At 40.6% G+C, this 27,991-nt stretch overlaps 1 protein-coding gene across 4 annotated transcripts in view; it reads left to right on the forward strand.

Moving 5' to 3' along the window:
• The window catches only part of GRM4 (glutamate metabotropic receptor 4), a 314,992-nt gene that overhangs the window by 134,869 nt on the left and 152,132 nt on the right, over window positions 1–27,991 (forward strand). The gene's annotated exons all lie outside the window — the stretch shown is intronic.

Genomic DNA, 27,991 nt, shown 5'->3' on the forward strand with positions numbered 1-27,991 from the left:
TCAAGGCAGCCCGTTTCAGCTTGGGGTCCTCTGCCTTTCTACAAGGCACGCCTTCCATGTTTTGCCCTCTGGGGCCAACCAGAAAAAACTTCTTTCATAGCGCAAATTCTCTTAGAATTCATAGAATCTTCCAATTGGAAGTGACCATAGAAAAGGCTCAACCTTTTTTTTTTTTTTTTTTTTTTTTTTTTTTTTTTTTTGGTATCATGGATCCTTTTGGCAATCTAATGAGTCCTATGGATGAATAATGTTTTTAATAAATAAAGTAAATTACATAGGATTACAAAGGAAGCTAATTTCAATGAAACAAAGACATGATTATTTTGTCATCCAAGTTCATGGAACTCCTCCTTTCCCCCTCTTAGACCTTTACCCTTCTATGATCTCCAGATAAAGAACCCTTAGGGATCTAATCCTCCTCTTCCTTTCCCCAGGACTCCATTTTATAATAGCTGGTCATCTCATTTCTTCTTGAATACCTTCAATAATAGGGCAGTTTCTGCCTATTAAAGTCATCTATTCCATTACTGGAAAGTTCTAATTGTTAGAAAATTCTTTTTAATGGAACCCAAATCTGTTTCCTTGAACTTCCATGGAGTTGGGTTCTTGGTAGTTACACAGAATAAGTTTTACCTTTCATTAAGAAGGGTTATTAAGAAATCTTAATAACCCTTAAAATATTTGAAGGCAGCTCTCATTTTCTCCCTTACAATGTTTCTCCCCATAAATGTTCCTACTTCTTTCACCAATCCTGGCACAGCATGGCTTAGAGCCCTCCCACTAGTTTGACCCTCTCCCCAGTTGCCATTTGTTGATGTCCTGAAAATCTGTCGTCCCAAAGGGAACACATCACTCCAGCCTTCATCTGAGCGGGCAGCGGAGGCTGTCACCATCCAGGTTCTGTGGCACAAACCTCTATCAATGCACTCCAACATCCCACTGGCTTCTTCAGCCAGGGCCATACTGATGGTTATTGAGGACCCTGCAGTCCTCGCCAAGACTCTTTCAGCCAGAGATTTTACACATTCACAGAGGAGCAAACTGGAGCTCTGGTGCCCTGGTTAGGAGGGATAGCAGGAGTTTAATAAATGTGGATTGATTGACGGTGAAGGGTAAACAGTGAGGTTGAGTTCCAGGTATCAGGGGCTGTTAGGGAGATGGCCTTTGTGGATGTTATGGCTGAGTTAGCCTGCCGGGGTGTGTAGGCTAGTGTACATTGGGATGTGGCATTGGGAGTGGATAGAGGAGAGAACAAGCATTTATTAAGCATTTGCTATATACAGACACTATTCTAAGTGCTTTACAAACACTCTCATTCAATCCTGACCAGATGCTATTATTCCCATTTTACAATCACATAATTAGTAAATGTGTAAAGTCATATTTGAACTCGGGTCTTCCTGGTTCTAGAACCAAGATTTTTATGAACTGTGTTACCTGGTTGTGAAACGCAGAGTGATAGAGGAGTTTAGCAGACAAAAAGCTTGGAGACAGTGTCTGCTTTTATGATAAGATTTGAGAGATTCTGAGAAAACCCCCCATCCACCTGTTTCAATGCCTATGATTTTATCTTTAGAATTACCCAACCTGAATCACAGAATGTTAGAGCTAGAAGAGACTTAGGACTTCATCCAATTGAACCCGCTTCATAATGAGACACCAGAATACATAGATGTTAATCAATATGTCAACAGCAATTTCGTGGCAAATACAGAATTTGAATTTAGTGCCTTTGATTTCCAAGGGCAGTACAGTTTCCATGATTGTAGGACATCTCCACATTTTGAGCTAAGGCATTGTTGTCAGGAGGCCTCTCTTGAAGTTTCCATATGTGTTACCTATTAGGGCTATCAGGTTAACTCATTCATCAACCTTTTAGTAGGAAAAATAACTCAATAGAACTCTGAAGGAAGGGGGCAAGGGGGCAGGTAAGGTTTGATGGGGGTGGAGGAGGAATAAAATTAAGGAGCAGAATAGGAAAGGACCAGCCCACATTTAGGTACCCTAAGAAAGATGGGATAGTATGAAGACAATGCTGTGGGAAAAGCATTGCCCTGGCAGTCAGGAGACTGGGTTCTGATGCTGCTGCTTACCACATGATACTGGGAAAATCACTTTCTGAGTTTCAGATTCCTCCTTTGCAAAATGAGGCAGGTGGACTCTATAATATGTTAAAAACCCTTTGGCTTTGCCATCCTGTGCTTCTATATATTTCTAGGGCTCTGGATGTTAGGGGATGAAGCTCTGAAGACTAATTTAGCTTTTTACTCAAGGGGCCATTTCCAGCAGAGATGTTAGGCTTCTAGATGCCAGAAAAAGAGAAGAGGGGTTTGCTCTGGGGTCCACACGCTGTGCTGGGAGGGAGAAGGGAACAGGGCTGGCCTGGCTCTGGTAAAGGCCTCCCTTCCCCCATCCCCTTTCCTGCTCCTTATATCCCAGCAATGCTGACTAACCCTGTCCCTCCTCTCAGTCTCTGTGCCCCAGCCTCCTGGCAGCTGACGCTCAGGTCTCTAAATAGCTTAATGTATGCTTCCCCGACCTTGCCTAACGCCTCTCTATATATTTATACTTTCACAGCCCAGAATTATAATTGCTTTTCATAAGGACCACATAGTGTCCAAATGCTGTCCGTTGGTAATACCCTGCAGGTCTAATCCTGCTATAAATCTCACATAAGCCCTTTTAATTGTACAGTTGAAGTAGCCTCTGGTTCCTGCAACCGAGGCTGGAGGGAGCCCAGGAAGTGGGGCAGTGCTGATGGATGGGCTCAGTTCCCAGCCGCCCCAGCTGAGGCCTTGGAAGGGGGCAGTAGAGGAAAAGACAAACCCTGACATTACCTGCCATTTCTCTGGGCCATTTCTCTCTTACCGAGGCCTGACTGTCTAGGGAGTGGGGGCCCAAGTCGTGAGAGACAGATAAAGCAGGTCAAGGTTGACACGTCTGTTTGTGTGCAGGTACTTCTTGGGCTCTTTTGTATCCCCTCCTACTCTTCACTCTGCCTCAGGCTGGGAGACCAGCGGTTCTTCACCTCCCACCCCTTCACCTGGTCTGGTCCAGAGGCAGGCAACAAAGAGTAAACAAGATTACCACAGCCCCAGCCTGTTAAACGAATTTTGATTGGGATGGAGGTTGGAAAACAGCTTTAGCCCAAGTGAAAGACAGAAGGAGAAAAACTGCGGCTCTCTAGCTCTCTAAATTGAAATCTGAATTGAGCGGCAGTAGAAAGGGGCTGATGTACCTTGTAGCCTAATCCCTCTGAAAGATTAAAGATGTCTTTGGCCTGTATATTGTATTGATTCATCTTCTGAAATATAAATCATCTGTGGGCCTCTTGGCAGCCGAAGCAGCAGTATTGAGGAGCTGCAGCTGAAGTTGGGCGGTGGTGGGGAGTGGAGTGGAGGGAGAGGAAGGGATGGATGCTCACTGCCCTGAGGATGAACAGGGACAGCCTAATGAGCAGGGGCAACTCGTTTGGGGGCCTTCTGTCACTGCCCCAGGCTGAGGAGACTGTGGCCAGCCTGTGAAGGAATGAACTGCTGCTGGGAGAGTGGGGGAGAAGGAGGAGAGATGGAGAAGAAGGGAGGAAGAGAAAGGGAGGAGGAAAGAGGGGAAGGAGAGAGGAAAAGGGAGAGGAAAGGAGGGAAGGAGAGGGAGAGAGAGAAGGAGAGAGAGAGAGAGAGAGAAAGAGAGGAAGAAAGGGAGGAGATGGGATGGGAAGGAGGGGAAAAATACAAATTTAGCTCCCAAAGGATAGAATTACTTTTTGATTACCCTTGGTTGAACCATCTCTCATTCAAAGTAGGGGAAGGGAGAGAGGGGATTATGTTCCATCTGAGAGTCCAGAAAAAGCAGGAGGAGAACCCACCAACCCAAGAGAACTCCAGAGAGATTGGTGACAATTAAAAAGAGTCTAACTCCCCAGCAGGTCTGTGATCCTTGCCCAACAAGAGTAGTGAAAAGAAACTTGGGTTCCAGTCTTGGATTTGGACCCTATTACCTATCTATCTTTGGGTGAGTCCCTCCTTCATTCCTCTGGGGCCTTAGCCCTCTTTAAATAGAGACTAAGGGTCTGGAATGAATGAATGAATGAAGAGGCACTTATCACTGCCAAGCAATATATTAAGTAGTGGGCACACAGCTTTTTTAAAAGTGAGGCAGTCACTGCTCTCAAGGTGCTCACACTAATTGGGGGAGACAACTTAGAGAAAGTGCATCTTCCAGGCAGATGAAAAGACCTGGAAAGCCTAAGTAAAACCTTCTGCAAATGGCAAATCTCAGGGCTGTTTAGGTTACCTAAGTAGACCAGATGACAGTGTTGTAGAGCCCGAAGGAAGGGCAGATGGCCTGCTGGACCTCCAGCTCATTGCCAGGCCTGGAGTTGTTGACTTCCATCTCTTTCAAACCTAGTGAGCAGTCAAGCAGCCCAGGTGGAGGAGGAGGGCAAAGAGGAGGGTGCTCCTGATGGCAGCAGTGTCTTTCTGGATGGGCTGGATGGGAAGGAGGTAGATCCCCAAGCTCTCTCCTTTCAGGTCTGATAGCCCACGTTTTGTTTTCTGAGACCTGAAAGCTGTTACATGGACAGTGGATAGAGCACCTGGTCCTCGAATCAGAAAAGCACTGAGTTGAGATAAGCTTCAGACACTTACCAGTTACATGACCCCGGACAAATCACTTAACCTGTTTGTCTTAATTCTCCAGAGAAATAGCAAACCACTCTAGTATCTTTGCCAAGAAAACCCCCAAAGGGTTCACAGTTAGACATGACTAAAGAAACTCAACAACAACAAAGTTCTAAGTTTCTTCTAGCTCTGAGATTGTGTTCTAAAATTCTTTCCAGCTTTGATATTTCATGCTCTGCTTTCTGACATTCTAGGTTCTAACGCCCTTTCTAGCTCTGATATTTTATGATCTGTGATCTAGCATTCTATGTTCTAAAGCCCTTTCCATGTAATTTTTTTTTATGACATTGACCATTTTGGGATTCAGTGGTTATCTTTTCTTCCTTATTTATCTTTTTTTAAAAGAAATGTTTTATGAAGTCAGGAGGACCCGGATTCAAATCTGGCCTCAGACACGTAACACTTCCTAGCTGTGTGACCCTGAGAAAGTCACTTAACCCCAATTACCTCAGCCAAAAAAAAAAAAAAAAAAAAAAAAAAAAAAGAAAGAAAAGAAATGTTTTATTGGTAATTTTTTCTTTATAACTTATTTATTTCAATCCTCTTACTCCCCCCTCTCCCAGATCGAGCTCTTTCCTTTGGCGAAGAAAAACAAACAAACAAAAAAGGTTTAAATCAGGGATCACACTCTATATATAAATACTCTGTCCCAGTGGTGCTCCACCTCTTTGCCATGATTGGAAAGTAGGTTTCTTTTTCTGTCCTCCAGGACCATTGCTAGGTTTTCTTTTTAAATTTGTATTTCTGTCTCATGCTTTTGCATCTCTTTTATCTCCAAATAAATCTCTTTCCTTTCCCTATAACAAAATACAAAAAAAAAAAAAAAGAGAAAGAAAAAAAGCAGTTCTACAAAGCCAACCAACATAACAGAATATAACTTTACATGCAGAGGTACTCTTCTCCAGCTCCCCACCCCTCCAACGAAAAGAAAGTAAATTGTTTTCTTGTCTTCCTCAGTACCAGGCATGGTAATTATAATTAAACTTCCTTCAATTTCAATTAGATGATGCAGCAGATAGAGTGCTGGATCTGAATTAAAATCTTACCTTAGATACTACCTGGGCAAGTCATTTAACTTCTTTTTGCCTCAGTTTGTTCAACTGTAAAATGGGCATAATAGTAGCACCCTACCTTCCAGGGTTGTGAAGATCAAATTTGTAGAATATTTAGCAAAGTGCCCGGCACATAGTAGGCATGATATGATATGATATAACATGATCTGATCTGATATATGATATAATTCGACATATCTATGAAAATACATATATAGTATATACACAACTCTTTTTGCAGATTGTGAAACTTAATCCCAGAGAGGATTAGAGTTGACCACAGACCTATCAGGTTAGTGAGCAGCAAAGCCAGGACTGAAGTTTCTTGACTTCTTTGTAAGGGGTCTCTCTAAGAGACTTAAAGTTCCTCCTCCAATCCCAGGCAGCAGAGATGGCACAGGCAGGAAGTACTCATTCTTCACTCATGGCCATGGCCTGACTTTTGGGTAACTTGGTGGGGGGGAAAATCCAGGGGGTTGGTATCACTAAGTTGAACTTCAAAGATCTCAGAGCTTTAGGAAGAATATCAAGGTGAGAGAAAAGTAGGATTGAAGATGGTTCCTCTGGGCCCACTTTGGGTAGAAAAGTACATATCTCAGGAAATTGCCTGTGGGCCACTTAGGTGTGAGACTCGGGGCTAGATCTTGTCATCCAAAGCCCTGGCATTGGGTAGATTTAGGAAGATGATAACTCACAGTATTCCTATTTATATGAAACTTTAAAATGTGCAAAGGACTTTATATGCGTGATCAAATTCGATCTTCAAAAGGAAGGTGGCAGGGTGGGAGGATGGATAAAGGGTAGGATTTGGATTCAGAAGATCTGACTTTAAATCTTTCCTTGTTCCCTTTTTGTCCTCTTGAGCAAGTAACTTTAGAGAGGGCCTCAGTTACTTGGGCTTGGTCTAGATGAACTCTGAGGTCTCTTTTACCTTCATGTATGCTACATTTTATAATTGTGGAAACTGAGGCTCAATAAATCATGTAGCCAGCAAACATGAGAGGCAAGATGTGAACCTAAGTTTTCCTGACACTTACATATGATTCATTAAATAAACTCTGGGTTTTAAAGAGCATCTATTAGAATAAGTTAGGTACACAAAACACAATAGTACAGATGACTATATTAATCTACTATTTGATAAATCCAAAGACTCCAGCTTCTGGGTTAAGAACTCACTTTATGGAAAAACTTCTGGGAAAATTTGAAAATAGTATGATAGAAACTAGATATAGACCAACATCTCACACGCTACATCAAGACATGATTTAGACATAAAGGTTGATACTAGAAGCACATCAGGAGAGCAAGATACAGTTTACTGATCAGATCTTTGGAGAAGAGGAATTTATGACCAAACAAGAAATAGAGAATGTTATGAAATACAAAATGGATGATTTTGATTAGATTAAATTTAAAAGTTTTGCACAATGAAAAGTAATGCAATCTTAAAATATATAGAGAGAATTGACTCAAATTTATAAGAATGTAACCATTTTCCAAATGATAAATGATCAAAGGATATGAATAGACAATTTTCAGATGAAAAAATTACAACCATTTCTAGTCATATGGAAAAATGTTCTGAATCATTATCGATCAGAGGAATGCAAATTAAGACAACTTTTAAGTACTACGACAGGAAAAGATAATGATGAAGGTAGGAGGGGATGTGGGAAAACTGGGACACTGATACATTGTTAGAGGAGTTGTGAACTGATCCAACTATTTTGGAAAGCAACATGGAACTATGCTCAAACTGCATTCCATTTGATCCAACAGTGTTTCTACTGGGCCTGAATCCTAAAAAGATCATAAGAAAGGAAAAAAGACCCCTGTGTGCAAAAATATTTGTAGCAGCAAGGAAACTGAGTGAATGCCCATCAGATGGAGAATGGAGAAACCTAGAGTTTATTTAATGAATCATATTCAAGCTATATTTAAGCATCAGGAAAAGTTAGGTTCATGGAGAATAAGTTATGATATATGAATGTTATGGAATATTATTGTTCTAGAAGAAATGATCAGCAGAATGATTTCAGAGAGGCTTGGAGAGACTTGCATGAACTGATACTAAATGAAGTGAACAGAATCAAGAGAACATTGTGCACAGCAATAGCAAGATTATGTGATGATCAATTCTGATGAATGTGGCTCTTTTCAACAGCAAGGTAATTCAGGCTAGTTCCAATGGTCTTGTGATGAGGAAAGCCATCTGCAAACAGAGAGAAAACTGTGGGGACTGAATGTGGATCACGACATAGTATTTTCACTTTTTTGTTACTGTTTGCTTATATTTTGTTTTCTTTCTCATTTTTTCCTTTTTGATCTGATTTTTCTTGTGTAGCATGATAATTGTGGAAATCTGTATAGAAAAATTGCACATGTTTAACATATATTGGATTACTTACCATCTAGGAAAGAGGGGAAGAGAGAAAAATTTTGCAACACAAGGTTTTGCAAGGGTGAATGTTGAAAATTGTCTATGCATATGTTTTGAAAATAAAAAGCTTAAAGAAACTAGTGCAATCAAGATTAGAAGGAAAGCAGAAAGCTGGCAAACATTTTTTATATTCAACATTTCTGATAAAGACCTCATTTCTCACTTATATAAAGAACAGAATCAAATCTATTAGAATAGAAATTATTCCCCAAATGATAGATGGTCAAAGGATATAAACAGGCAGTTTTCAGATGAAAAAATTAAAATTATCTGTAGTCATATGAAAAGTGCTCTAAATCACTACTAATTAGAGAAATGTAGATTAAAACAAATTTGAAGTACCACCTCACAGTAATTGGTGGTATGATTGGTATTATGACTAAAAAAAGAAAATGATCAATGTTGAAGGGATGTAGGAAAACTGGTATGCTGATGCATTGTTGGTGTAATTGTGAACTAATCTAACCATTCTGGAGAGCAATTTGGAACTGTACACAAAGGGCTATAAAATTGGGCATATTCTTTGATCCAGAAATACCACTACTAAGTCTATATCTCAAAGAGATAATAAAAAAGGGAAAAGGACGCACATGTGCAAAAGTATTTATAGCAGCTCTTTTTATGGTAGTAAAAAAGTAGAAATTAAGTGGCTGTCTATTAATTGGGGAATGGCTGAAGAAGTTGTGGTATGTGAATGTAATGGAAGACTATTGGGTTATAAGAAAGGATAGCAGGTAGATTTCAGAAAAACTTGGAAAGATTGACATGAACTGATGAAGTGAGAAGAACCAGGAGAACATTTTATACAGAATCAGCAATATTGTACAATGATCAACTATGATAGACTTAGCTCTTCTCAACAATAGAGTGATTCAAGACTATTCCAAAAGACTTGAGATGGAAAATGCCATCCACATCTAGAGAAAGTACTGTGGAGTCTGAATATTATTTTCATCTTTTTTGTTTGCTTTTTCTTTCTTATGGTTTTTCCATTTTGTTCTGATTCTTCTTTCGCAATATGACTAATATGGATAGCTTATATCAGATTGTTTTCTGTCTTGGGGAGGTAAGAGGTCAGGAAAGAAGGGGGCAATTTGGAACTCAAAATCTTACAAAAATGAATGTTGAAAACTATTTTTTATGTAATTTATATGTAAAAATACTATTAAGTGAAAAAAAAATAGTGTCCATTAAGAGGCAGGATGATAGAGTAAAAAAAGGCGGTGAATCTTAGGATCCATGTTCAAATACTGTCTCCGCCATTTCACTAGGAATCAGGAAAGTCATTTAGTATCTTTGGGCCTCAGTTTCCTTATCGGTAAAAATGAGAGGGTTGGCTAGATGGCCTTTGAGCTCTAACGTATGATCCTATCATACATTATCAATATCTATAGGGAGTTGTCTTACCCTTTCCTTCCTTTGTCCTCTTGTGTCCCCAGTCTCAGGGGCTGGCCTACAAATGAGAATTCTCCTTTGGTACTACGTTATTCTCCTAATAAAAATCTGGACCTACATCCAAGAGACCCATCATAAAAGCCTCAGAGATCCTCAGAGGCTTTTCTGAGCCTCAGAGAGACCCCAGTTCTTCTTTAAATAAAAGAAGATATCAACTTCATCCCTCTTTCAGGACTTTAAAGATCTACAATTCTATTGGGATGGGTGCTCCCTTCCCAGATGAACATCTTAGCTCTTTTGTACCTTAGTAGACTATCTCTATAAGTTGCTACGACCAAAAATTCTTACCTGGTAGCCATCATCTCTCAAAAAGTGATGAGCCCTTTTGAATGTAGCTAGGCTGGTCCTTGGGTGATGTGCCCATCAGGATTTTGACACGTAACTAGAAGAAGCCACTGAATCTAATAATGAGGAACCCATGGCTAGTAGTCAAGTAACTTACCAAGGTTGCACAAATAGTAAATGGCAAACTCCAGGCTTGTAGGCAGTGAGGTACAATAGAAATATCTTTGGCTGGGTAGTTAGAAGACCTGGGTTCAAATACCAATTCTCATGCTTACTGCCTATGTGACCTTAGGATGGTCACTCACACTCTCTGGACCTCACTTTTTTCACTTATAAAATGAAGAGTTGGACCCTCAGGTCCTTCCAGCTCTAGATCTGTACATTGTGATCCAGTTCAGAATCCTTCTAGATTGTAAGGTCCAGACAGAGTTTATGTAGCACAGAATCTGTCAATGGTCAACATATATTACTATATATCAGGCACTATGCTGAGCACAGGAGTCATCTCTGATCAATCAAAGAGCATGAAATACTTATATGTGTCAGGCACTATGCTAAATGCTGGGGATACAAAAAACAAACAAAAAACCAAAGATAGTCCCTGCCCTCAAGGAATTTACAGTCTAATATATATGGAGGGGTGTGTGTATCTTTATATATTTGTATACTTTTCTCATTGGACTGTGAATTCCTTGATAACAAAGCTATTTTTGCCTTTTAAAAATATATATAGGGGTAGCTAGGTGGTGCAGTGGATAGAGCACCAGCCCGGAAGTCAGGAGGACTTGAGTTCAAATGTGGCCTCAGACGCTTAATACTTCTTAGCTGTATAACCCTGGGCAAGTCAAGTCATTTAACCCCAATTGCCTCAGCAAAAAAAAAAAAAAAAAAAGATTTATAATTTAATATATATATCACACATATATTATATAATGCATAATATATAAAATGTGTAATATCTATAGACATATGCATTTATATGTAAAACATATATATATATATATACATGCATATATATATATATGTGGATATGGATATATTTACAATTTATAGAATAGGTTCGAGATAATCTTAGGAGAGAAAGTTTCAGCAGCTCATGGGATCCAGAAAAAGAAGAATACAGAAGTAAGAAGGATAAGCCTTTATTCAGGACTTGGAGACATGCCATCATGGCTCAGCCTTCGTATCACATTAAGGCATGAGAAAAGGACTTTTGTGAGGACCACTTTCCCCTGAAATCAGTTTTGAGTCTAGTGTATACATGTGGTAAAATATATTGGTGATGTCTTGATTCACGTGTAAACTGGATTAAAGTGAAGCAGAATCTCATGAAGTTGTTGTTCTCACTCTCTCTTCCAGAGTCATCACTGTCCAGTTCCAGGATAGAGTCGATGTGACCAGTGATGGCTTGAGATGTAGTGAATGACCTTGGTATCTTTGATATTTAAATAGCTTGAAGTATTCCACAGCACCTTCATAGCCATTGAAAAAATATTCTCATCCACCTATTCCACCAGAGGAGAGCTTGGCATAGGCATCTTTTTAACTCACCACAGGGTTTGAAACCCCTTGGTTACTTACCCTCAACCTAGTTTATCCCATTTGCCAAAAAGATTTGCTGGAGTGTGGCCTCTGTGCATGCAATAGCTTCTTGAAGCTTCAGGTGAGTTAGGTGGATTAGGAGGACACCAGAGATGGCAAGCAGCCCTGAAAAGGGCTTGACAGCCTCCATGCCAGAAGTACTAGTATTCCCTGGACAGCTAGTATTTTTATAGTACTTTATGGAAAGCACTTTGTAAACATCTAATTTTATCCTCTCAATGACTGGGAGATATATATTTGGCAGGTAGGGTGGTGCAATGAATAGAGTATTGGAGCTGGGGATAGTAGTTCAAATTCTGTCTCAGAATTTTGCCATGTGACCTTGGGCAAGTCACTTAATTGCTATTTGCCTTTATTTCCTCATCTGTAAAAAGCAAATAATAATATGTTCTTTTTGGCCACAGAAGGCAGATCCCAGGAAAAATGGTTGGAAGTTGTTTAGACTCAATGACAGAAAAGTAAAACAAACTCAAACAACTTCCTAACAATTAAAGGATTGGACGTACTTAAGAGATGGTGGGTTTCCCTTCCTTGGACATCTTCAAGCAGATGCTGGATGATTCCTTGTTGGGTATATTTTATTAGGAATTCCTTTCATGTGTGAGTCATACTAGATGGCTGATGAGGTCATTACAACTGTGAAATATTGTAATTTTGAGATGCTATGAGTGTCCCCCCTGCAAGGGGGCTCCTGGCAGGATATATCTCCACCCCTCAGCATCTGCTTGGAGCAGACTACCAGGGGAGAGAGGCATTGGCTTTTCTTCTGGGGCCATTATTGTGTGATGTATTAATTGTGGTTGTTGTTGGCCAGAGGGCCAAGGCATGGGAAGCACTGCAGAGCGTGATCAGTTAGGGAGGCTTAATTGAACATCATCAAATGCCACGGGGAAGCTGATCCTGCCATCTGGCTGGGCTAGATTCTGATAAACACGTCTAAGGGTTTGGGTTGGTGACAAGTCCCCAAGTGAGAATCCCAACCCACAAGAGTTAGGATAGAGTGCGCCGAGTTCTTCCTATCTTGGGACACACAATCATTTGGGTTTATCATTCAGAGTTCCAGGACAAAAGTCTTAGATTTGGATTTGGAGAATCTGGGTTTATCTTTCCAGCATGGTGGACACAGGATTTGGGTTAAAATCCTCTTGTGGCTGCTACTTATTATGTGAATGACCCTGAGCAAATTCTTTGACTTCTTTGGGTCTCAGTTTTTCCCTTTTCTTTTTAGGTTGTATTCTTTACACAATTTTTCAGATCTCTGCCAGTTCCAAATCTATGATGCTAAGTAAAGCATGGTGCCTCTCATGGGGTAGGCATAATATGTGTGTGTGTGTATATATATATATATATATATATATATATATATATATATATGTGTGTGTGTGTGTGTGTGTGTGTGTGTGTGTGTATACATATATACATACATATAAGGTGTAATAGGATAAAAGCTACTTTAAGGCAGAGATTGTTTTTGCTTTTCTTTGTGTCCCTAATGCTTGGTACATAGTAAGCACTTAATAAATGCTTGTTGATTGACTGATTTAGTACTTAACAAAAATATATATTGAATGTATTGCCTTTCTGGGTCTAAGTTTCCACAGATATATTGGGTAAAGCCCCAAGGTCCTTTCCACTTTCTTTTGGTTTTTGGTCAGAGACTTGAGTTCCAATCCTGGTGGTGCTACTTATTAACTGAGATGACCCTAGACATTAGACTTTTTTGCCTTCTATAAAATGGGGGGGGGTGGACTTTGTGGATTCTTAGATCCCTTCCATCTGTAACACTATAATCTTATAATTCCTAAGTGGCAAAGACAGAGGGAAAGACACTGAGTTTGGAGTCAGGAGTCCTGGATTTGAATCCCAACTTCATTTCTTATTATTTGGGTTGACTTTGAGCAAGTCATTTAGCTCCTTTGTACCTCAGAACACCCTTCTGAGATAGTTAGTGGTCTCTAGGGTCCGAATACTGAATACTTGTTCAGTGAGGGGGAAAGGAAGGGATGCTGGTGGTGGTGAGGTTTGATCGTAAGGTGTTACAGGCCAGTCTGTGTATCTTTGTGAGCTCAAGCAGACACAGAGCTTGGTGCAAGAATATTAGGATGCATTTGACCAAAGGCACAGAGAGCCCCAGGAAAGGCATTCTGTGTTACTGTCTGCTCTGAACAGGATCCGGCTCCTGTTTGGTGGAGCAGGTGGATACTTCTCTTGCAGGATTCCAGGAGCTATCCAGGCCTCTTTGCTATCTGAATCTTAGATGCCTTGAACACAGAACCTTCCATCCAACAGTAAGAAAAGAGGCAATAGATGTAGCCATCCTCGGTAAAAGAGAACACTGGAGCACAGAATGTTAAGAGCAGAAGGAATTTCTTTTTTTTTTTTTTTTATTTTTTTTATTTTTTTTTTTTTAATTTAATAGCCTTTTATTTACAGGATATATACATGGGTAACTTTACAGCATTAACAATTGCCAAACCTCTTGTTCCAATTTTTCACCTCTTACCCCCCCCCTCCCTAAATGGCAGGATGACCAGTAGATGTTAAATATATTAAAATATAACTTAGATACATAATAAGTATACATGACTAAAACATTATTTTGCTGTACAAAAGAATCAGACTCTGAATTATTGTACAATTAGCTTGTGAAGGAAATCAAAATGCAGGTGTGCATAAATATAGGGATTGGGAATTCAATGTAATGGTTTTTAGTCATCCCCAGAGTTCTTTTTCTGGGTATAGCTGGTTCAGTTCATTACTGCTCCATTAGAAATGATTTGGTTGATCTTGTTGCTGAGGATGGCCTGATCCATCAGAACTGGTCATCATCTAGTATTGTTGTTGAAGTATATAATGATCTCCTGGTCCTGCTCATTTCACTCAGCATCAGTTCGTGTAAGTCTCTCCAGGCCTTTCTGAAATCATCCTGTTGGTCATTTCTTACAGAACAGTAATATTCCATAATTTTCATATACCACAATTTATTCAGCCATTCTCCAACTGATGGACATCCATTCAGTTTCCAGTTTCTAGCCACTACAAAAGGGCTGCCACAAACATTCGTGCACATACAGGTCCCTTTCCTTCTTTATAATCTCTTTGGGATATAATCCCAGTAGTAACACTGCTGGATCAAAGGGTATGCACAGTTTGATAACTTTTTGAGCATAGTTCCAAACTACTCTCCAAAATGGTTGGATTCGTTCACAACTCCACCAACAATGAATCAATGTCCCAGTTTTCCCACATCCCCTCCAACAATCATCATTATTTTTCCTGTCATTTTAGCCAATCTGACAGGTGTGTAGTGGTATCTTAGAGTTGTCTTAATTTGCATTTCTCTGATTAATAATGACTTGGAGCATCTTTTCATATGACTAGAAATAGTTTCAATTTCTTCATCTGAGAATTGTCTGTTCATATCCTTTGACCATTTTTCAATTGGAGAATGGCTTGATTTTTTATAAATTAGAGTTAATTCTCTATATATTTTGGAAATGAGGCCTTTATCAGAACCTTTGACTGTAAAAATATTTTCCCAGTTTATTGCTTCCCTTCTAATCTTGTCTGCATTAGATTTGTTTGTACAAAAACTTTTCAGTTTTGTATAATCAAAATTTTCTATTTTGTGGTCAGTAATGATCTCTAGTTCTGCTTTGGTCATAAAGACCTTCCCCTTCCACAGGTCTGAGATGTAAACTATCCTATGTTCCTCTAATTTATTAATGATTTCATTCTTTATGCCTAGGTCATGAACCCATTTTGACCTTATCTTGGTGTACGGCGTTAAGTATGGATCAATGCCTAGTTTCTGCCATATTAGTTTCCAATTTTCCCAGCAATTTTTATCAAACAGTAAGTTCTTATCCCAAAAGCTGGGATCTTTGGGTTTGTCAAAGACTAGGTGAGCAGAAGGAATTTCAGAGACCATCTAAATTAATCCTTCTCTTTTTTTGTAGCCGGGGAAACTGCGGCCTGGAGATGTCAGTTAGTTTGTCCAGGGCACATCTCCTCGGGGACTAAGTGAGGACTAGAATCTGTGCCCCTCTCTTTCAGTCCAGTCATTTTCACACTTACCTTCTTGGCTCCTCCGAGATTTGATGGCAGGGAGGGAGAGAAGAGAGAGTACGGAACTTCTAAGGTTATTGGTCCTTTCTAAGCCAAGGTAAAGCGGTAAAGGCTCAGAAAGAGGAGGCTGGGAACAGACAAACTCACTTCTATCAGTGGTCAATTAGTCAGTTAACAAACACTTATTAAGCCCTTGTTCTGTGCCAGTTTCTTCAGGATCTAGCCTTGACTTTAGAAAGCACCGGGCACACACTTGGCATTTGTACCCATCTGGATCTCGTGTGAGGAGGCCGTGTGTGTCAGGGCGCCCCTGTGTGAGGACATGTGCTTCTCTGTGGGTATCCCTGGGTGGGTTGGGCTGTGTGCTCTGGGCACAGGTGGTTTATCCTGGCAGAGGAAGCCTGCTCTCCATGCCCAACTGTCCCCATGGGCTTTGGGGATGGGGCCAGATCTCTGGCTGAGGATTGGCTTCCTTCTGCACTGGCCTCCAGGAAGGCAGCCAGGGGCCCTGCTGAGACAGGAGGCAGCCTCGGGACTCAGTGCCAGCCTCCGGGGCCCCTGAGTAAGCAGGAAGGGCAAGATCCCTTTCTGTTGAGGGGAATGATGATGGGAGTCGGAAGAGAATGGACGGCAGAAGGAGAGATATCCCTGCAGAGACCCAGCAGAGAAGTCACGGGAGGAAAACACAAACTTTCCTGGTCTGGGCTTGGAACAGATTTTTGGAGCTTTTTGCCTAATTTTTTTTCAGCGTCTTGTGGCCCAACTTTTCAGGTTCTCTTTGGGTTTGTGATCCATTTCTGGGCCAGCACTGGTGCACACACATGCACACACACGTATTACAATTACACAGTTCTGGTAAGGCTGCTGCTGGTGAGCAAGACTGTAAGATAACTCATAGGGATTGCTGAGGGCCAAAAGGACATCGGGAGTCCTCTGTTTTATAGATAAGGAAACTGACCCTCAGTGGATTTGTAGTATAGCTGAGATTGGAACTAATATGTGCTGATTCCAAATCCGGCCAGTTTATCTAAGCAACAATGTAGCATGGTGGGAAGAGTCCCAAGGGAGTAAGTCAGGAGATCTTCATTCAGTTCTTACCACAGGCATTAGCTATGTCACTGTTGGCCAGTCTTTTCTTTAAATCTCAATTTCCTTATCTTTAAGATGAGGATAATAATTCTTTTCTGCCTTCCTCATGGGACTATTGTGAAGACAAAGCAATAATGGATGCAAAGTGCTTTATAATCATAAAACACTGTCTCTGTCTCCTCTTTTCTCTTTTTCCCTCTCTTCCTTTCTCTCTTTCACTCCCTCCTTTTTCTTCTCTTTTTGTCATTCCCTCTCCCCTCTCTTTCTCTTCTCTCCCCTCTTTCTTGTCTTTCCTTTCTCTTTCTCCTTTTTTTTCTCTCTGTCTTCTTTCCAGAGAGAGGAGAGCAAGAGAGCAAGCTGTATGCTAAATATTAATCTACTTTCTACTTATTTTTCTCCCCTCATTTAAAATCCAGTTCATGATACCTTCTCTGGTCAGCTCAGCCCATGAGATTTCGCCTTTCCTCTGATCATCTTTAGCATTTCTCCATCTGTAGCTCTCAGGGGACACTTAACTACAAATCAACTAGGTTTCATTGTTTCCTATGTTCCCAGCTAAATTGTTAGCTCCTGAGTGTTGGTACTTTGTCTTACACTTCTCTGTATTCTCTAACACAGTGTGCAGGTCTGGACCCAGAATTCAATAAATATCCACTGAATGGGATGGATGAATGGGCCAGTCAGTTCACAAATGTTTGTCAGTGAAAGCAGCCACTAACATCACTGTCAAGCATGATGTTGGGTCCTGGGAGAAGATATACATTTTAGTTATGAATGAGTTGGATGGAGCCCTGGTAAGCATCCCTGGTAACTCATGGTCTGGTTCCCCTGTCACTTCATGGGAACTATTCAGCTAGCCCCATCTCAGATCCAACCAACAGCATCTAGGAAAGTATCTTGGCTGAACATTCTTAAGCACAGGAGAGCTGTGGGTTGGAGGAGGACATAGAGAAGAATATTTCTGCAGAAGGGGACCCCTTCTCATTGCATCTCCAGAGGAATGCTTTTCTAGTACCCAAGCCCCATTGTTTATGAGGATTCTGTGAAGGCAGATTTCACCATTTTAGGTTCTTGTCTGTAAGTCATGGAGTCACTGAATTCATTGAACTATGGGTCCCTTGCTATGTCAGAACTGGAAGACACCTCGAAGGCCACCTGGTTCTTATCAGCATACTTGACAAATTGCTATCCAAATTCCATTTGAGGACTTCTAATGATCAGGAACCTAAGGTATCCCTTTCCATTTTATATAGTTCTTATTGTTCAGGAGTCCAATCCACCTCCCCAACTTTTACCTAGTACTCCAAAACTTCTGTGCTAAGTAAAGCAAATAAAAATTCTTATCCAGGTAATAGTCCTTCATATACTCAAAGCCAGCTACCATTTCCTTTCTAAACCTTCCCTTCTTAGGTTTATCATATCTTAAGTTCCTTCAGGAAAGTGATTTCAGTCAGAATTCTAGGATGTTACAGTTAGAAGGGGTCTCTGAAGTCATATAGTCAAGCTTATTCATGGCTGGAAATCCCACCTATGAAATTCCCCAGAAATAATCATGCAACCTTCCTTTGAATACTTCCAGTGATGCAGAATTTAATCGTATCATGCATCAGGCTACAAATTCTGTGGTAGCCTCTTCTTTTCTCCCTTTTAATCAACCTTTCACCTTTGGATGTAGAACTCATCCAGTGTTCTCTCTTGGATTTGTCTCTTATGTTAGAACATTGAATGTTTGGGAAGGAAGAGACTTTGGGAAGGAAGAGATCTTATTGATCCAACCCTCTTATTTTACAGATGAGAAGATTGAATATTTGAGAAGGTAGGGGACTTATCAAAGGTCACATGGGTAAAAAGTAACAGAGCAATTATTTGAATTCAGATACTCTGACTCAAAATCCAGTGCCCTATTCCCTAAACCTCAATGTCACCTTTGTTTCTGTTGAGCTAAGTCAGATGACCACAAATGGAAAGAGGACTTGAATCCTCAAAAGTTATGGAGAATAATGCTCCCTCTCAAATGATTACAATTTTGTTTGAGGTAAAAATATGCTGGGGAAGCAATGAGACAAAGGAATTGTTATGATGACAATCCAATTGAGAGGCTAGGCTTAAAGTCAGGAAATCCTGGGTTTTAATGCTTGCTCAGTCACTTACTAAGCTGTGTGATCTTGAGTATATAGCACTAGTCAGAAACCTTGCCATCTTGGCTTATCAAGAGGAATTTCCCAGCCTGCTTTGTGAAGGGTTGTCTTATTTTACTGCCAAGAAGAAAGCTTTCTTTTCTAGTTTTCTCACCTGTTTCCACAGCTGCATAATCGTTATTCTAGAGATGTTATTCTAGAGCCTTTTTAAAAAAAACCCAGTCTGACCTCCAAGCAAAAGAGTTTCCCAAAGGGGAACACCAAACTTTGCATTTAGATAGGACCTTCCATCAGAGTATCTCCCCAGTGGCACCCAACTGAGCTTAATTAAAGAGGCAGTTTAAGAGCTGGACCAGGAGTTGGGTGGTTTGGGTTCCAGTTCCAACTCTATTTACTCTCTTATGTGGCCTTAGGTAAGATACCACAGTTTTCTAGCTTGTTAAATGGAGTTATTAATGCCTGGTCTCTCTCAAAGGGATTGTTATGAGAACAATCTACTTGAGAGACTGAGCTTAAAGTCAGGAAACCCTCAGTTCTAATGCTAGTTCATCCACTTACTAAAGCTGTGCGAATTTGGGCATATAGGACCATAGGACTATATAGGACCTCCGTTTCCTCATCAGTAAAATAAGTGGTTTGGGTTGCATGATTTCTAAGGTCCCTTTCAGCTCTAAATAAAGGATCCTATAAGCCTATAATCAACCAGTCAGTCAACCAAGAAGCATTTATTAAGCACCAACTTTGTGCTTAATCAAGCTGTAATATATACAAAAGTGGGACAAATACCTGTCCTCAAGGAGCTTATATTCTACTGCAAGGGAAATGTAATAGCTTATATTTTTATATATTCCTTTTACATAAAAAGGCCATCCCTTTCATGAAACCTTCTAGGATTCCGCTTTCTTGGTCATTTTCTCCTGGACTTCACATAATATTTTGTTTTGCCCCTTATCTAATGAATTTATAGATCATATAGGTTAAGAGCTAAAAGAGACATTTTAGGTCAATCCAGCCCAATATCTTCATCTCGTATCAGGGGTCCTCAAACTACGGCCCGAGGGCCAGATGCGGCAGCTGAGGGCGTTTATCCCCCTCACCCAGGGCTATGAAGTTTCTTTATTTAAAGGCCCACAAAACAAAGTTTTTGTTTTTACTATAGTCCGGCCCTCCAACAGTCTGAGGGACAGTAAACTGGCCCCCTATTTAAAAAGTTTGAGGATCATCGACATAGATGATGAAACAGTTTTAGAAAAGTTCAAGCTTGCCCAGGGTCATACAGCTAATTAAGTGTCAAAGGTGAGAACAAGTATTTATAGTTATTTGTGATTCCATGAAGTCAGGGATTATGTTTTATTCATGCTTCAGGATCCAGTAGTGCTATGTCCACAGTAGATGATTAATAAATTTTTAAAAAATGAATGCTTGTTTTTCTCCTTTTTTTTTTTTTTTTTAAGGCAATGGGGTTAAGTGACATCCCCAAGGTCACACAGCTAGGAAGTGTTAAGTGTCTGAGGCGGATTTGAATCCAGGTCTTCCTGACTTCAGGGCTGGTGCTTTATCCACTGCTTCATCTGGCTGCCCCAGAATGCTTGTTTTTCAGTATAGTAGTCTTAGGTTTACAAAGCTCCTTCCTTGCAATAACCCCATGAGATAGGTATTTTGATTTTGATTTTTCCCATTTTACAGATGGGAAAATTGAAGTTCAGATAGGTTGAGTGACTTCTGCAAAATCTCACAGGTGATTTAAATCTTGGAGTATGGTTTTGAATTCAGTTTTCCTGACTCCAAGTTCAATAATTTTTCCAGTTTCTTGTGTTGCTTCATGAATGCTAATGTGTGTTCGTCTCATGAACTATTCCTCTCATGAACTTGTGATCCTTGGGCAAGGCAGAAGAGGTAAGGAGGATGCAACTCATGCCCTTCTTTTCAACATCCTCAAAATATTTCAGCTTTACTAGAGGGATCCCTACCTTATGCATATATCTTCCTGGTCTAAGAGCCAATCTTATCAACATACAGATGAGGTGTCTTAGAGAAGGGCATAGCCCTTGGGGAGCAAAACTATATTGCCTCAGCCACCCCGCTTGTGAGTCTGCCTCAAAATATCTTTTCTCTTTCCTGCCCTTGTTTCCTACATCTCTCCTCTGAGTCTTGGGTCTGCTCCCAGATATGAGAATTACAAAGGATAGAGTCTCTTGCTCCCTATTGCAGGAGATGGGAGGATTCAGAACCCTGCCCCTGGGAAACATGAGGGTGAAATGTGGCTCTGGGCTTTTTCTCATCTCCTCAGCGGCACTGTATCTTACCTAGGGCTTCATCCTGAGAAGCATAGGGTGATGGTGGAGCGGATTGGAATGGGAGAGTCGGGGGAAGGCACAGAGTTTCTGACCTAGCCCGGGCTTCCCAGAGGTTAGTCTGCATCTCCTCATCCCTGACATCAATCAGTCGGCATGTGCTCCTGCGCCTGTTGTGTGCCCAGGGCTGGTAGGGGTCCGGGAAGGTTGGTCTGGGGAGGATGGCAGGACAAGCTGGCGTGATTGGGTCTCTGCTCTCCAGGAGCTCACAGAGAAGATGAGGAGGCAGCAGCTTACAGCAAACGGCAGTAATTATGAACACAATCCACATTTATCTTAGGGTTCCCAATGTGCTTTATAAGCATTTTTCTCACTAGATGCTCATAAGATTCTGCTGAGGTAGATGCTATTATCACCTCCATTTTGCAGATGATGACATTGAGGCTCAGAGAGATTGAATAGCTTGCTTATTCCCATAAGTGCCTGGGAAGAGGTGGGGAAAGGGAACTTTGACTCCAAGTGTCTCCGACTCTAGGTCCCTCCTTCTATCTTCCAGGTCACAGGCCTTCTCCCCAAAGGGGCAGTTTTGAGAAGGAGGAGATCACTGAGGGCTGGGGTAGTCAGGAAAGGCACTGAACCCTGGCCTTGCAAGGGACTGGCTTCCAGTCCTGATTCTGCTCTGTCCTAGCCATGCAGTCTTGGCCAAGTCATTTCCTTTTCTGTAAAAGGATAGAATTGAACTAGATTTCTGAGATATTTTCCAGAGCCAAATTCTATACAGTGACATTCTATTAAATTGTGATCTCCTTGAGGGCAGGAATTGTCTTTTGCCTCTTTTTATATCCCAATGCTTAGCATAGTACCTGGCACATAGTAAATGCTATATAAATGCTTGCTATTATTATTAATTACTAATTAATTATCATTAATTCACAATACTTAGCATAGTACCTGTCACAGAATATAAATATTTACTATTATTATTAATCCTCAGTACTTAGCATAGTGCCTTGCACATAGTAAGCACTAGATAAATGAAGCTATTATGTTATAATTAGTAGTGGTATTCTCTCTAGCACTTGGCACAGTGCCTGGCATATAGTAGGCACTTAATAAAGAAATGTTTGACTAATTATTGCTGATAACTGAGACTTTGAGCTTGTCTTAAACAAAAGCAGGACTTAGACAAGGGAAGAAGATGGGAGAATTGAGACAGTGCAGTCTAGGCCGGAAGAAGCACAGTATAAATGAACATACTTTCATGTAGCTTACATTTGAACATTTGGTACATTGGTAATATATAATCTATGTATATAAAATACTTATTACATATGTATAGTATGTGCATGTACAGCCACATGATGTAATAACCGGAAGGTTGCAACTGCAGACATAAAGCTTAGCTCCTTGTCTGCCTTGTATGGCCATGGGCAAATTGTTTAACCTCTTGGTGCCTTCCAGGCAAATTTCCAAGACTATACGTTACAGACAAATTAAGAGATTTGTAACACTATGATTAAATTATAGTTTGGACACTCCTCTCTTCCCTGCCCCAAACAAACAAATAAATAAATAAATGTATATATTACATATATACATATATATATATATATATACACACACATACATATGCACATGTACCCATATATATATATATATATGTATATATATGAATATGCACAAATTTTCACCTTTCATCTCATTTGATCCTCATGTTTCCATGAGATGGGGGAATGAGACCAAGAGAAGTGACTTGTCTGCAGCTGAAGTAGCAGAGCCAGGCCTTGGGTTTGGGACTTCTGGTCCCAGGTACAAAACCCTTGACATGGTAGCCACCTTTGGGCAGATGTAGGCGTGCACAAAGCGTACATGGCAGTGACAAAGGCCCCTTCTGCCTGGAAGACTAGAGGACAGATCAGCTTGGATAGGGAGCTCTCCACTAGCCTGGCTATTTTTAGTGCTTGTTGGGCTGTTTGGGTTGTTATTCTGTGACCTCCATCCCTGGTGGTTTCCATTTGTTCTGGCAGATCCCTGGCTAAGAGAGCTGCCTAACTTGTTTCAGTGAAATGAAGTTTAAAAGATGTTCCTGTTACCCCTGCCTCCCATGGATGGATGAACGAAAATCATTTATTAAGTGTCCTGTGGGCCAAGCTTAACTCTGGTGATACAAATACTAAAAGCGAGACAGTACCTGTCCTCAAAAAGGTTAGGATTTAATAGGAGTGACTACACAGATAGAGAAGTGGTGACTGGGGGAGGATGTTTTGATCTGTGAAGTCAAAAGGATGGTGAGTGTAACCTTAGGGGAATCTACTAATGCATTCCTTCCAGAAGCAATGATTGTATTGATTTAATTAAATTTCCAAAGGCTGGATGGCAGGTGAAATATGGTTTGGTTGATCTAGGTTGGTTAAATAGAATGGGCAATGCATTTGTGCTCATTTACCAATATAGACAACTCCACCCCTGTGCTGAGCTCTAGGGGATGCTGCCGCAGAGTGGATGGCAAGATGACTAGGGTGGATGTCTGGATGGGGGATCAATTGAAGTGGCGTTCCAGGGAAGGAGAGCTCCATCCTTCTTTTGAGTGCTTACTTTGTGTTCAGGCCTCTGGTAGGTTTTAGGGGAGAGGAAGGAAAAAAATCTCCTTGCCTTAGCTAAAGATGACCTCATCCGTATCTCCCTGGCATGTCAGCCCCTCTAGCCTATAGGCTGGGGGTGACCTTGGGTGCGATGAGTGAAAGGCAATGAAGTGCAGGGGAAGGGCAGATTTCCCAGATGGTGCCTGTTATCTGACTCATGAAACAGATGGGCCCAGGAAGTCAATGAGAGAGTCGATAAGGAGCAGCTTGGAGACAATTGTTGCCGTCCCTCTTTCTACTGTGGATGCTCCTTCACAGAGAATCCTCTGAGTTGGAATTAATACGTCCGAATCCATCAAGCTGCATGAATCTGTTGAACATCAATGTGGAGTAAAGTCACAAGTTTTTATGCTCAGGACAAGTGCCACAAACAGCCTAGCAAGAGGATCATGAAAAGTGCACTTAATTGAGGGGTGGAGGCAATGGACACTGCCATGTAGAAGGGAGACAGACCTCAAGGTCACTGCTGGGGTTAACAAATGGGATGGGAATAGGATTGGTGCACTCACCTAGCAACATCTCTGATCAGATTCCTGTTTTAACTAGTTTTTCTTGCTAAGTAGGAGCTAGGCTGTGAAAGCAAGGCAAGTCTTAGCAGGGCCTTAGAAGACACCTTCCCTAAGCACCCTGGAACAAATCCATGGCTAATCTACTTTCTGTATGGGGAACATATATAATTACAAGACATGGTCCCTGCTCTGGAAAATGTCACAGTCCAATAATAATTGACGCAGGTGAACTCTGTAAAAATTGTGTAAAATAATCACTGAAACTATGTCCCTTTTGATCTGCAAAAGAAGAGAGATTGGGGTCTTCTAGGCTCCAGAGGGTTTAGGAAAAGGCATATTCGCCAGAGCAGTATCATTCAATTGGAAATCTTGGGCAAATCATTCCCCATTGATCTTTTTGGGAAATGGATCCCTCATTCAGGCTGAAAAAGCCTTCAAAGTGATTTTCATTCATTTGGGAGATCCTGGTCTGATAATCAGTTCAAACTGCCCCCAGATTTGCTCATAAAATGGGTTTTTGCTTACTCATTCTTTACAGATTTCTTCATTAAGAAATATGCCTGCTAAGGGAAAGCTTCTTAGTGAAAAATAAAACTTCTTCTTCTTTTTTTTTTTTTTTTTTTTTTTTTTTTTTTTTTGCTACAGACTTTGGGATTCAAGAATTCTTTTGCTTTTGAACCACCTCTCAGAGCAGAGAGGATCTCATTCCTACACATCATCATAATGACTGTAATTCCTCATTTTTATGGCACCTGCCTCTCAATTACCCTGTAGGGTAGGTAGTACAGATCTCTACTTTACAGTAGAGAAAGTTGAGCCTCAAAGAGAGAGGCTGTGACTTGTTCAGAGTCATACAGTTAGTTGGTACTTCTGACTACAACAAGTTAAATAATTATACAAGGTGGTGTATGGTAAGGGCTAGAGAGATATGGATAACAAACTTGTAGAACATAGGATGCTAGAGCTGACAGGACTATGATTCAACTCTTTTATTTTTCAGATGAAGAAAATAATTCAAGTTAAGCGACTTGTACCAAGGGGTCATAATATGACCTTGTGCTAGAGTCAAGAATAAAACCCCCATGTCTCTAGCTTCAGCACTTTGTCCATTTTACAGTGATCCCACCACACAGATGAAAAGAATGGATATGAAAATACTTTTGAAAATGATCAATAATTAGGTGACCCTAGGAGAGGAAGATCAGCGAGCCCTCTTTCTGGGGAAGTTAAAGAAGGAGATTTGAGAAATGGGTGATTACCTCTAGAGCACCTACCCATCCAGATTTGGGTCTTAATTGCAACATTTGCTTGCAGCTATGTGATCTGTGTGACTGAGTGATTTCTTCCTCCTGTGATTTGTATTTAACTCACTACTAATTTGATTGTTGAGTCCCTAAGTTCCCTACCTCATCCCTGGTAAATTTCATTTCAGTCTGTTTTTTGTAAGACCATGTTAACCAGTCCAACAATTGATCAACAAACTTAGAAAAATCCTATCGGAAGAGAGTGTGGGACTCTGTCAGGTCAGCTCAAGGCCACAGAGTCAGGGTTAACTAATAGGGCCTTTATCTGGTTCAGGGAACAAAATCCCAAACCTGGGGGATTTCCTAGGGATTTTCCCAGGGAAATCCTAATGAGGAGGGGACCCCAAAACTCTCTGAAAACTCTTTCAAGGAGAAGTCTCCTTGAATCCTGCCTTTGTAAAAGACCCCGAGGGAAACAAGATAAACAGCTTCATTCGTTATCTAGGTGGGCCTAGTTGAGTCCTGAGCTTGAGAATTCCAACCCTATTAAAAGATTAGTCCAGAGACTCATTCAATTCTATTCAAATTCCAGCTCAAGCTGACCAGCCCCCATCAAGAGCAAACCCCAACTTGTAGCCATAAAATGAGCCAACTTGGGGCTCAGTCCTTGCAGAGAACCTAACATGCCATGCCATGCCAAGGAACCCTCTGCCTGCTGAAATGATATTCTCTTTCAGTGTTACCATCTCTATTTCCCTAACAAGACTTTATACCTCTCTGTTGGATTTCTCTACTAGAAACTTTACTTTTCTGTCGGTACCTTGACACTAAGAAATTCAGTCTTTCTATTCATGCATAGCAAAGGCTGACTTTTCAGTGCCAATAATAAACTTCTTTTTATCAGTCTAGCTTTGCAGGTTTGTAAATTCCTTTATAAAGGACTTCTGCACTGCTAGAAGGGGTTCCCACAACCCCCTGCTATGTGCCAAATCCTAAAGGAGATTTAGGGGAGCCAAACCTCTTCATTTGATTCCCTGAACCCCGAACCTGCTACTAATCTAATCATTTAACTCCCTGGCTACCAGGAACCCTAATCTCATCATTTGGTTCCCTAACTGGGAACCCCAAAATCTAGATCTCATCACCAACACCTAGCTAACATCAGGGCTATCAAGTTGGGCCAGCCCTGGGCATAATGAGGAAGAAGGAGGTAAAATTTATCCCTTTTTTTCACTCCTCTCTTCTGACTTGAAATGTCCTCTCCTTCCACTCCCTGCATTTATCTTGTGTTCCATATTTGCTAAGACTTGCTCTCTGAGGCTGACAATGAATCCTGCTGTAAGATAGTTTGATGATGGCGTAAGTCATGCTATACTCTTTTTATGGTGGGCTACATGACCCTAATCCCTATGTATGTGGATTACCTGGATTTTATTTTACAATTAATATTACTAATTGGTCAAGTTGTTGGCAATCAGTTATATAACCTTTAGGAGCTAGGAAGTGGTTAAGACTTTCTAGTCTAAGAGTAATATTTTTTGATTGAAATCTCAAAGAGATTGCATTTGTCCTATGGGCCACATGTTGGACATATGGATTTAAGGAATTTTTTTTGTCAAGAGTTTTTGCAAGTCAACAGGGGATTCCTAAAGATCTGAAAGTCTTTTACACCCAAAGGAATGGAGTTTTAAGAATTGAATTTCTGGCACAGTCAGACTTGGTGATAGGACTAATATTTCGGGTTGGAGTAAGGGGAGCCAGAATCATTTCTGTTTAGAGGGGTGTATTGATCATTCAATTCAATTCAATTCCACAGAAAATCTCTTAAATGCTTACTATGTGTAAGGCATTATGCTAAGTTCTGGGACTATTGTGAGAGACACAATACAGCAGACTCTTCTATTAAAGGACTTTCCACAAAGATAGAGAAGATAGCTATTTTATTTCAATTTTATTGTTAACTTTTGCTTTTATGTCACATTCATAAACAAATAAAAGTCTCCTCACTTTCCCTGTCCATGGAACCTTCTCTTGTAACGAAGATTTTTTTAAAAAGGAGAAAAAACCCCCCACCACAATTCAGCAAAAACAGCCAACATACCCACCATGACTAACATTCCATTTTGATAATACCCCCACCTCTTCAACAAAAGAGAGTATTGCATAAGGAATAGAATGACGAAGTTGGAGTCAAGAAGACTGGTTCATATTCCCCTTACTAGTCAGGAAAATTGCTTAACCTCTCTGCCTTGGGTTCCTCATCCTTGAAATGAGGGAATTGGGAGCTATGGTTTCTCATGTTCCCCCCAACCAGCCAAGAACCTGTGAAAAAAAGAGATATAGTTTCTTATCTGCAGGGCCAGAATTATTCATAATTGTATAAAATTAAATTTCATTTTTGTTTATTCTAATTGTATTGGTGTAGCTGTTGTGTATAATGTTTTCTTGTTTCCACTTACTTCATTCTAGTTCTGTCTTTCCATCTTTCTCT

This window comes from Sarcophilus harrisii, chromosome 4, assembly GCF_902635505.1.
Source record: "Sarcophilus harrisii chromosome 4, mSarHar1.11, whole genome shotgun sequence".
NCBI classification, from domain to species: domain Eukaryota; kingdom Metazoa; phylum Chordata; class Mammalia; order Dasyuromorphia; family Dasyuridae; genus Sarcophilus; species Sarcophilus harrisii.